A 12,138-nucleotide genomic window follows, 5' to 3' on the forward strand; every position below is an offset into this window, starting at 1 on the left:
ATGACCTTTGTTTTCTTAGCATTTAGGTACAGTCCCACTTTTTCACTCTCAGCTTTTACTTTTGATACTAATTTTTGGAGGTCCTCCATACTTCCAGCGATTAAAACCACATCGTCGGCATATCTGAGATTAGTGATCTTTTGTCCTCCAACAGTTATGCCTCCTTCGTAGTCTTCAAGCGCATTTCTCATTATGGTTTCCGAGTAGATGTTAAAAAGGTGGGGAGAAACAATGCATCCTTGTCTGACACCTTGTCCGATGTTAAACCAATCCGTTAGGCCATAAGATGTTCGCACTGCTGCTTTCTGTTGATTGTACAGTGCTTTCAGAAGTGAGATGACATGAGGTGGAAAACCCATAGAGTACATGTCGTTCCATAAGATGTCATGTGTACCTGTATCAAAGGCTTTAGTGTGGTCAATAAAACAAAGGAAAACGTCGATTCCTCGTTCTCTGTTTTTTTCAAGGATCATCTTGAGATTCATGATTTGGTCTCTGGAGCCTTTCCCAGGACGTAATCCTGCTTGTTCGTCAGCGATTTCTTCGTTCAGTTCGTTTGCCATTCTCTTAGCCATGATTTTCAAAAGAATTTTGCTACTGTGACTAATGAGGGAGATTGTCCTATTATTGCTGCATTTGAGGGTGTCACCTTTCTTAGGGATGGGGACAAAGACTGACTTCCACCCAATCGTCTGGCCATTTGTTTTCGATCCAGATTTTTTTTGCAGAGCCTGTGGAAGAATATCTCAACGTTCTCACCTCCATTCTTTATCATTTCGGCTGTGACCTGATCGTTTCTTGGACTCTTTCCAAGTTTGAGTTCTTTGATAGCTTCTCCAATCTCATCAATCAGAGGAGGTGGTTCTGGTTCTGAAGACACTTGCCCGTATGGGACTGGTGTTACAAAGGATTCATTTCTTTTGTAGAGATTTGTGCAGTATTCTTTCCATCTGTCTTTGACTTCCTCTCTGTCACAAAGGATTAGGTCATCTTCATCTTTGATGGTGTCAACAGATGGTTTGAATTTCTTGGTGAGGTTTTTCACACCATTGTACATTTCTTTGGTAGAGTTGTTAATGGAATTTACTTCAATCCTTTGGCATTGTTCATGTATTAATTTTTCCTTGTCTTTCCGCATCATCCGTTGAATTTTGGGGTTCTGTTGTCTGAAAATTGTTTCCTCAACAGGATCATTGATCCCTTTTGCTTTGAGATGCCTTCTAAGCTCAACTTCTTTTATGGTTTCTTCCGATATCCATATATTCCTTTTGTAGGTTTTCTTGGTAATGGTTTCTTCTGCAACTTTTAGAAAGATATCCTTTTCTTCGTTCCACAGTTCGTTTGGGGTTTTATCGTCTTCACATTGTAAAAGAGCCTCAAAGCTATTTGAAATTTTAACAGTATAATTGTCATCAAGGGTTTTGTAGTCAAAGCGAATTGATTGAGGTGGTTGTGTCAATTTCTTAAGTTGTAGTTTGATCTCGGCAGCCAGGAGTTGGTGGTCGCTTTTACAGTCTGCTCCAGGTCTAGTTTTAACATTTTATACTCAACTTTTCCATTTTTGGTTCAAGATGATATAGACAATTTGGTTGCGGGTTTTAATGTCTGGAGACGTTCAAGTGTAGAGATGGCAAGGATGGTGTTCAAACATTGTGTTTGTAATCAGCATGTTGTTGGCACTACAAAATTCCATGAGTCTTTTTCCACGTTCGTTTTGCTCTCCTAGTCCAAAGCGGCCATAAGTTTTGTTAGTTGTCAAGTTCTTGCCTACTTTGGCATTCATATCTCCCATAATTACCTGCAAATCACGATTTGGTATGGAGTCTATACTTTCTTGGAGGCTGTCATAGAATCTATTTATTTCGTCCTCATTCGCTGTGCTAGTTGGAGCATAGCACTGAACAATAGTGATGTTATGTGGTTTTGCTTGGATTCTTAGTTTTAGAAGTCGGTCTCTGATTGGGCTGTAGCCAATTAGAGCTTTAGATGCTTCTTTTCCTAGGATTACAACAACTCCATGGCTGTATCTATCTTCTTTACCAGAAAAGATGACATGATGATTTTCATCTGTTCTGAAGCTACCAAGTCCGTTCGAGTTAGTTTCAGCTAATCCAAGAATTTTGAGGCCATAGTTATTCATTTCGTTGCAAACAGTGTTTAATTTGCCTTTTTCTTTGAGTTTCCTAACATTCCAGGTTCCAATATTGATTTTTCTTCTCAATTGAAGGTGTTTTCTTGTCGTTCCAGTAGCCTGCTTATCATTGTCAGCCTGGTCACCCACTGAACAACGCGCCCCTTGGTGACCCACGCTACGGGCGATGTGGTATGAGTTTTCATTTGGTTCACTATTCATGGTGCAAAGGGTTGACAGGGGTTAATAAAAAGCTGAGTGGAGACCCCCAGATTCCTTCTCAACTCACAGTCTCCAGCTTACTAGGAGAAGATTTCTCTGCCGTTGAACAGTTGGTCCGAAAACGGATTGTTCTGAGCTTCCGCCAGACGAAAATCCACCTGAAGGCAGCTTGTCAGTTGCACTGACTGTGCTTTCAGGTGAAAACCACTGCCCTACAGCCAGCAGCTTCACCGTGACCCTGGTACAGGGAGCTTCTGGGGTGCTGTTCCTTGCTCAAGGGAGCCCAAGGGATGCAGTTTATAGTCTTACCCAAGACTACATATATATATATATATATATATATATATATGTTTTTCAAAAAGGCCCATAAAAGAAACACAGGAAATATGAATAAATCACACTATATTTCGGTCAATAAACATCGACTCTCTTCAGGATGTAAAGTAAAAATTAGGAGTACAGTGGAGAGTGACGGTTTATATATGAAAGCAAAAGGGTGTGTTTAATTGTTCTATAGTTGTTATAATTGCTGGAAGGATTAGCCAAATTTAATTACATTTAATTTAATTGTTGTTAAAATTTCTGTTTCAAAGTATTGCATGTAGAGGTTAGCTAAAATTGGAGAATACTTTGAAACAGAAATTTTAACAATTAAACCTACGAACATAGTTTGGAAACCCTATGTTGATGACATTTTCACATATTGGGATGATAGCTGGGGAGATTTCAATATATTTTTCAATAATCTAAATTCCCTAGTCCCTAGCATAAAATTTAAAACTGAATGGGAAAAAGATGGAAAATTAGCTTTTTTGGACATACTAATTATAAGGGAATCGACTGGGTATAATTTCACTGTGTATAGAAAACCAACTTTCTCTATTTCCTACAATCATTTCTTTAGTTATCACGATATTTCTGTAAAAATTGGAGTAGCTTGCAATATATTTCTTAGAGGTTTGAGAATCTGTTCCCCAGCATACCTAAATAAAGAATTTGAAATCATTCGTAAACAACTCGCTCAGCTATTCTACCCGACGTATGTCATAGAAAAGGCCATCAACAAAGCCAACACGATATATTATAAAGATCATGATGTTACTAACCAAAGAGATTTTAAAAATAAGATAAAACTCCCATATATAGAAGGTATTAAAAATATAACAAATCATATCAAAACTGAGAACCCCTTTGTTTTTTCATATCCAAAGACCATAGGAAGTGCCCTTATTAATGTTTATCAAAATAAAAGAGACATAGAATCCGGCGTGTATAAAGTACCATGTAGGGATTGTGAAAAAGTGCACTTTGGGCAAACGGGCCGTTCGCTATCTCAAAGATTATCCGAACACAAAAGATCTGTTAGATATGGCTATGAAAACTCGGGGATTTTCGTTCACCTTAGGGATTTAGGGCACCAGATTAACTGGAGTGAGTCGTCTTTGCTTTTTAAGAGTACCTGTCCATACAGAAGGAAAATCCTGGAATCAGCCATCATAAATCAATCAAACACAATGAACCTATCTGGGGGCCAATGGAAAGCTGACACAGTGGACAATACTCTTCTCAACCCTATCATTAAGATGATAATCCACGGAGACCGACTACCAGACATGCATCAGAGGTCAAGACTTCCTCCAAACGGCTCAACAATAAGAAGACGCACCTGGATGTAATTAAATTTGGCTAATCCTTCCAGCAATTATAACAACTATAGAACAATTAAACACACCCCTTTGCTTTCATATATAAACCGTCACTCTCCACTGTACTCCTCATATTTACTTTACATCCTGAAGAGGGTCGATGTTTATTGACCGAAATATAGTGTGATTTATTCATATTTCCTGTGTTTCTTTTATGGGCCTTTTTGAAAAAACATGTTAAACTGTTCGATTACAGTTATAAGTAAGACATATATATATATATATATATATATATGTATATATATTACTTATCGGTCACAAAACATTAAAGTGTAAAATCCACAGGAAACAGGAAAGTAAAAGACCAAGTACCAAGCACTTCCGTGTATTACGTACACTTCTCCAGGGTACGAAGTGATATAAAAAATAAAATCATACAAAGAAGAAACCTACCTAAACTGAAATAAAAGCCACAAAAAAGCAAAGTTTCATCAATATGCTAAAGTAATTATTATTCGTTAAAAATTGATAAACAATTGTTTTTATATTATAAAATACTAGTAATGTAACAATCTTTGAACTAAATGTTTACACTGTACCTATTTACAACTTCATTAACAAGATGGGAGTGTAGTTTAAAAGACCAGAGCTGAGATTTAGAATTTGATTATCAAAATATTTAATAAAAGCAGATTCAATAAAATTTCTTTTAACAAGGTTTTTACAAAGTACAATCTCCTTTATATATATATATATATATATATATATTTATATATATACATATATATATATATATATATATATATGTATATATATATATATATATATGTGTGTGTGTGTGTGTGTGTTTATGCATGTATACTTACGTTTAACTTCACGCCCTGTTACACCTTAAAGGTGAGAAACCTTCTGGATTTTCAGATGGACCATAGTGGTATGACCACTAGAATCTCGTACTTTTTCTAAACATAAACGGATTACTTACCCCTTTACATCTAGGTGGACTTTAAAAAGTAGGTATGATCAATCAAAATTCCAAAATATCTCGCTACGTTCTGAGTTATCCTTTTTCTGGTACTTAGAATAGAATCGATCAAACATTACTACCTACGCAGAGATATTACAATGTGATGGCTTAACTACTGTACTTATTTTCATAAAATTGTTGATACTCTGGATTTCCAAAAAAAGAAAAAAAGATCAGTGAATGTTTTTTTTTTTTTGGCCACTTAAGAACTGAAATGTTTGAGAACTACAAACATAGCTCAAATTGGTTCCTTGAATTTGTAAGAAATATACAATAAATTATTTTTAAAGCGACTAATAGCATGTTGTATTTTTGTCTGATGATTACATCTGTTCCCCCTTACCATTTTAGATTTGATATGCACCCATCTAGACTTTATTCATTGTGTAAGTTTCCATGTTCTCTCAATCATTCTGTCTTAGCTAGTCAATCTTCTACGTCCCCTACGAACTGAAACCAATTTGAGTAAAGTTTTCTGTGTGGAAGGTGAAGTTGATCTCGCGGCGAAATACGAGTTTTCTTAAATATTCTCCATTGAAAATGACGCTTCTGAATCAAAGAAAAATGAATAAATATTCATATATTCCTTCGAATCATTTCATATGCTAGACAGCATACTTAAATAAATACCACATCAGATTAGGACCATTCAATTTTTTCCATCAAGTAATTATTCGAGAGTAACTGTCAAATACAAAAAGAAGTAATTCAACTGCAAATATAAAGTATTAAATTACTATTTTTGAAATAGTTGTGTAGAATTTATTTTTAAAATTCAGTATACCAACATTACTAGGTAAAAAAAGTTGGTCTTCCGCTCGCAATTAGCCTCCTTAAAAAATCTTAGTTGATTGTAATTGATGGAAAGAGAACCCGTAACTGCATTAAAGAACAATAAATATTATAACTATGTATTACTAGAATTACATAAAGATTTAATGTTTTCCTTGAAAACGCTTTTTTCTATACATATATTAGTATATATATATATATATATATATTCATATATACACACACATATATACTTATATATATATATATATATATATATAAATATAAATATAAATATATATATATATATATATGTGTGTGTATATGTATATACATATATATATATATATATATATGCATATATATATATATATATATAAATGTATATATATATATATATATAACGGATTTTGAGCGAAGCGAAAAATCTATTTTTGGGTGAGATAGCCATGTCGTCCTGATGGAAGTTCCTATAGGGTAGCTTCCTAGGGTATATTACAACTACGGCGATATTCCCAGAGAATTTACCTTAAGGTACCAGAATTCTAACTCCTGGAGCGAGTATCCCTCGTGAAAGGGATATCGCGACATATCAGAGGACGTATTCTAGACACGTCACATGGCAATCTACGACCTGAACAGAGATTCGTCTCGTAGGAGGGAGATTGACGAGATACGAATTCGGGAAAGAAAAAGGGGAGCCGCTCCCAAGGCTTCCCTATCCCCCGATTCGTATGCGTGCCTGGCGCCAATCCTGGCGCCATCTGTATTCCTTGTAGCGTACACGAGGTGCTACAGATACTGTATGTAGGGAGGGGTCCTACAGCCCTTTCTTAGAAAGGCAAGGGCGGGTCCATTAGGACGACATGGCTATCTCACCCAAAAATAGATTTTTCGCTTCGCTCAAAATCCGTTTTTTGGGCTCAAGCTATGTCGTCCTGATGGAAGTGTACCAGAGCATTACTGTATCTGTGGATTCTCAGAACGTGCCGTACTCCCCGGAGGTAATTTTTTCCCGGTCGACTAGACCTAGAGACCTAAGATGTTACCGTTATACATCTTTTCAACTAACTATAAACTATGTTAGAGCTTCCTGCCCCCTACAGGGAAGAGTCCTACTAGACTCTGGAAAAGTCTCGAAGAGTACATATATCTATGTACGAATACCAGGCAAGCTAATATAGTGGTCTCGCCCTATATTAAGTAAAGCATAGTTTGTAAAGGACCACTGCGTCAATATGAAATATCGACCAGTTTTCCGCACAATACTTGTATTGGACAAAGGTTTTATATCCGCATAGGAGGAAAACCAATGCAACATAGCTTGCATAAAGGAACAATTCTATTAGAATTATCCCAGATAAGGTACATAGAATGAATGCTCAATTATACCAGTAAATTGACACAGGTGAAGGAGACGCAAGGTTCTCAAGAACCAGATTATTGACAGGCAATAAATAGACAGGTTAACCACAATTATATATATATATATATATATATATATATATAAGAAGAGGATAACCCAAAACTTTAAGCATAAGTATGATAGTAAACAGGGCTTGTTTGTCTGAAAGAAAAACATTAGATGCCACTTTTAAGATACCGAGGTATCAAAGTCATAAAAGCCTGTATTACAAATCAATGACATTAGCGTTAGAAACGCTCGGCACACATGTCTGCACTTATGCTAGGTTCACCTTCGGAAATGGAACAGTCTGGATGGGCAACACAGTGCCCTCACTTAGTTTGTAGTACAGTATGTAACTACACACTCACCCTGGAATTAATCGTCCCAATTAAGACCACTGTTCCTCGCAGAGTTAAACAGTAGGGTTAACACCGCGACCCACTGCTACCACAGATCTCTTTTAGTTCCTCTACTTGCTTCGCATAGTGGCGAAAGAACACTCTGGAAGACTTCCAGCCAGTGTATGAACGGAGATGTTCAAAATCCATGCAATTAAAGAAATTTAAGAATGAGGCAACTTTCCTCGGATCGTGACCTGCGGGTGTATTGTCAGGATCCGCTCTGCGAATAAAATATGTGATTTTTGCTCTGAGTTGATTCAGAGATAAATTTGAGCCTGATGTTTCTCCCCTGAATAGTTGACCACCCTTGAAGTCTGAAGTTCTATGAAGATAGACCTTTAGGCATTCTACTGGACATAGAGATGCATCTTCTTTCAGAGGGCAGATTCTCCAGGGACCCCACCTGTTGGTGGGTAACTCATTCTTGGCGAGAAACGTAGGATCCGGAAACAGGTTCAGTTCTTCCCCATCCGGGAACTGAACACGACCTGCCTCTCTCGAGAGGCTACAATTTCACTAACCCTGGCCCCGGACGCGAGTGCAAATTAGGAAAATAACTTTTTGTGTCAAATCCTTTAACGCACATTCTTCATTGCTCAACAGAGAAGCGAAATGAAGAACTTGTCTAAAGACCATGAAATGGGCTTTGGAGGTGCTGAAGGTCTGAGCCTAGCACAGGCTTTCGGGACTTTATTAAAGATCTCGTTACCTAGGTCGACCTGGAAGGCATATAGAATGGGTCTTGTCAAAGCAGACTTACACGCTGAAATCGTGTTCGCTGCCAACCCTTGACCATGGAGGTGGGGAAAAAAGATAAGCAGAAGTCTGTCAAGATCTCCTGCGGAATCTTCGCCTTGACAAAAGGCCACCCATTTTCTCCAAGATGACTCATATTGCCTTCTAGTAGATTTGCATTTATATTCCTCAATGAAGTCTATACTGGCTTTCGAAATCCCGAAACGCTTTCTCACCGCTAGGGAGAGAAAATCATGAACTGCAGGGTCCGGGTTTTCTGTAATGAAGCGCAGACAGTTGACTTCTGGACTCGCTGGGTCAGAACTGGATCTGGTAGTGGTACAAACTTTAGCTACAGTTCCAATGCCAGGAGGAACCACACGCTGTTCGGCCACTTGTGGGCCACTATTGCCGCTACGCTTTGAAGGATCTCAGTTTGTTGAGGACCCTCAACAGAAGGTTGTGAGGAGGGAACAGATAAATCTTGGACCATCTGTTCCAGTCGAGGGACATCGCGTCCACTGCTTCCGCTAAGGGGTCCTCGTACGGGGCACGTACAGGGGCAACTTCTTGTTGTCTTTCGTCGCAAAGAGGTCTATCTGCAGTTCTGGGACTGATTCAGAATGAAGGAGAATGATCCTGCGTCTAAGGACCATTCCGACTCTATCGGTGTGAACCTGGATAGAGCGTCCGCTGTCACATTGCGGACTCCTTGAAGGTGAACTGCCGACAGGTACCACTTCTTCTTTTCCGCCAATCGGAAGACGGCCAACATCACCTGGTTGAGAGGTGGTGACCTCGATCCTTGTCAATTCAAGTATCTTACAACTACCTCGCTGTCTATTACCACTTTATGTGGAACGAATGACGCGGGGAGACTTTCTTTAAGGTAAGGAGCACTGCCCTAGCTTCTAGAAAGTTTTATGAGAAAGGTCTTGAATAGCCTGGACCAAGTCCCCTGGACTTTTTTCCGATGAGAGTGACCTCCCCATCCCTCCTTTGAGGCGTCTGAGTGAATCATCACCGACGGGGGAGGTCGCTGAAGAAGAACCTGACTTCTTTAGATGTCTGGCTTGGGACCAAGGCCTGAGAAGAGTACTTAGCCGAAGCGGCTGGTCTTCTCAGATCTCTTCACGCGTTTGATGCATAACTTCTCCAAACTCCGATTGCATCCTTTAGCTGTGCTCTTAGCACTGGGTCTGTCACCGAAGCAAACTGGAGAGAGCGCAGTACTCTCTCCTGCTCGTGTCTTGATATCCTTTCGGAATCTTGAAGTCTCTTGACAGAACCCGCTATCTCCTTCCTTTTCTTCGCTGGGGTGGAGAAACGGTGTGACAAAAGGTCCCAGTGGATCTTAGCCACTGGAACTTTTGAGATGGAGAAAGTCGAGACTTTTTCTGTTGATCTTGAAGCCTAGGTACTCTAGGAACTGGATCACTGACTGGAAGCTTGCAAGCATTCTGTCTCGGATGCTGCCCACACCAACCAGTCGTCCAGGTAGGCTACTACCTGAATTCCCTTTAGGCGAAATTGTTTGAGAGCTACGCTCGCAAGCTTCGTAAAAATCCTTGGGGCTATGTTTAGCCCGAATGGCATGGCTCCGAAGGCGTATAGTCTTCGCTGTAGCCTGAACCCTAGGTAGGGGGAGAGTCGATGGCTAATTGGAATGTGCCAGTAGGCATCTGACAAGTCTATAGAGACGGAATATGCCCTCTTGGGCAGTAAGGTCCTTATGTGTTGCAGTGTTAGCATTTTGAATTTGCAATTCACTATGAACTTGTTAAGTGGCGACAAGTCCAGAATGACTCTGAGCTTTTCCGAGTCTTTCTTGGGAACACAAAACAGCCTCCCTTAGAAATTGATGGGCTTCACCCTTTTTCTCCAACCGTTCTTGAACGTACTCCTCCATAACGGGGGTGGAGTGTGGGAAAAACCGAAGGTACGGGGGTGGAGTGCTGTACCAGCTCCCGCCCAATCCATTCTTGAGTAGGCTGTGGGCCCAGGGATCGAAGGTCCACCGATCCCGAAATTTCAGAAGTCTCCCTCCTACCGGTATCACCTCACTTGGACTGCCGTCCTGAGGTCTTGCCTTCCTGACCACGACCACCCCTGAATCCCCTTCCCCTTGAGGGGCGTCTAGACGAGCCTCTGGCTGCTCCTCTAGGCTTTGCTCGAAAGGAAGTAGACTGCCCTTCGAACGCTGGGGTGAAAGCCGTGGACTGTGTCGACACGGCCTGGGGTACCCACTGAAAGGTGGTCGGGGTTTGTGCCACGATCTGGGGCACTGGGGGCAATGGCAATTGCAGTTGCTGTTGCTGTCTAAGAGGCTTGGCTGGCCGAGACGGTAGCCTAGTCCTCATAGTCTTCCTCTTTGGTTGAGGACCCTCATCCGGGGAAGACTTTCTTTTGATAGCCAGGTCCCACTTCTGGAGAAGGTTTCTATTCTCCAAGGTGGCTTTATCAAAAACTTCTTTGACCAAGTCGGTAGGGAAAAAGGTCTTTTCCCCAAATGTTGGAGGAGATTAGTTTCTTTAGCTCGTGCCTCACTGTAGCCGAGGTAAACACGAACTCCCTACAAGCTCTCCTTGCCTTGACGAAGCCATAAAGGTCCTTCGTCACTGTGGCCAGATGAGGCTTGGCCACTACCATGAACATTTCATGGACCTTGGGGTCACTTGCCATCGTCTCGAGAGTAGTCTGAAGAGACATTGAGGCAGTCAGTCTTTCTTTTGTATCGAACTCACTTCGCAAAAGAAAGTCAGACAGCTTAGGGAGGTCCTTGCCGAACTGACGTCCGGCAATATCAGCCTCCAACTTTCCCACTTAGAACGTAAGATGGACGTCCTTCCAATCTTTGTGGTCCATAGGCAGGGCCAGCGACAAGGGTTTACACTCCTCTAGGGAGGGGCAAGACTTGCCGGCCTCGATTGCTTTTAGTACAGCCAGAAACCCTTTCTCTAAAAGGGGGAAGGCTCTAGTAGGCGAGGACACAAAGGAAGGGAGCTTCCTATTCAATGCAGCTACCTTTGAGTTAGAGAAGCCCCTCTCTTTCATCGAAGATGAAAGTAGAGCTTGAGCCTTAGCATGGTCATCACTATGACCTCCTTCGGCTCTGCCTCCTCCTTTGAAGCTGGTTCCTTCTTCAGCCGGACATAACAGTCCGGATATGGTGCCTTGCTGGGCCAGAATTCCACCCTCCAGGGGAACTGAGCCCAGCATATCCGAGATGACGATCTTTCCAGTCGTCATCGACATGTGCTCAGCATACCTCCATGGGTTAGCATCCGAGCACAAAGGAAGGTCTTTCACATTGAGCTTTTCTGGGGCCCATGTGATTCTGCAAGGCACTGCATTCGCAGTTCCATTGCAGCCGCCTTCTCCTGATTCTCCTTCTGCATTTGTTGGATCATTCCAACAATAGAAGAGAGGGCCTGTCCCAGCTCTACTGGGAGACCGGCCGATGTAGAGGGACTTGAACTTCATCCTGGGCTTCTGCAAGGAGGTCTTCCTCCTGACACCCGTCCACATCAGATATCCTGTCATTTAGCTTGATGTCTTGCATCGCGACCGCGACTTCAGCATCCACCTGGATCTGAACTTAGGGGATCTCCTCTTGAGGCTGGGGAATCACTGCATCAGCTGATGCCTTAGGGAAAAGATACGCCCTCATCTTCTCACTTGGAAGATAAGGGCCAGAAGTGTACTTTTGGAAGCCCCTTACCCAGGTACGAAGCTTCTTCCTAGCTATTTAAATGTCTCATTAATCAGGTTAGTGCACACAGTACATACCTGAGGGT

Source organism: Palaemon carinicauda, chromosome 24 (assembly GCF_036898095.1).
Source record: "Palaemon carinicauda isolate YSFRI2023 chromosome 24, ASM3689809v2, whole genome shotgun sequence".
Lineage (NCBI taxonomy): Eukaryota > Metazoa > Arthropoda > Malacostraca > Decapoda > Palaemonidae > Palaemon > Palaemon carinicauda.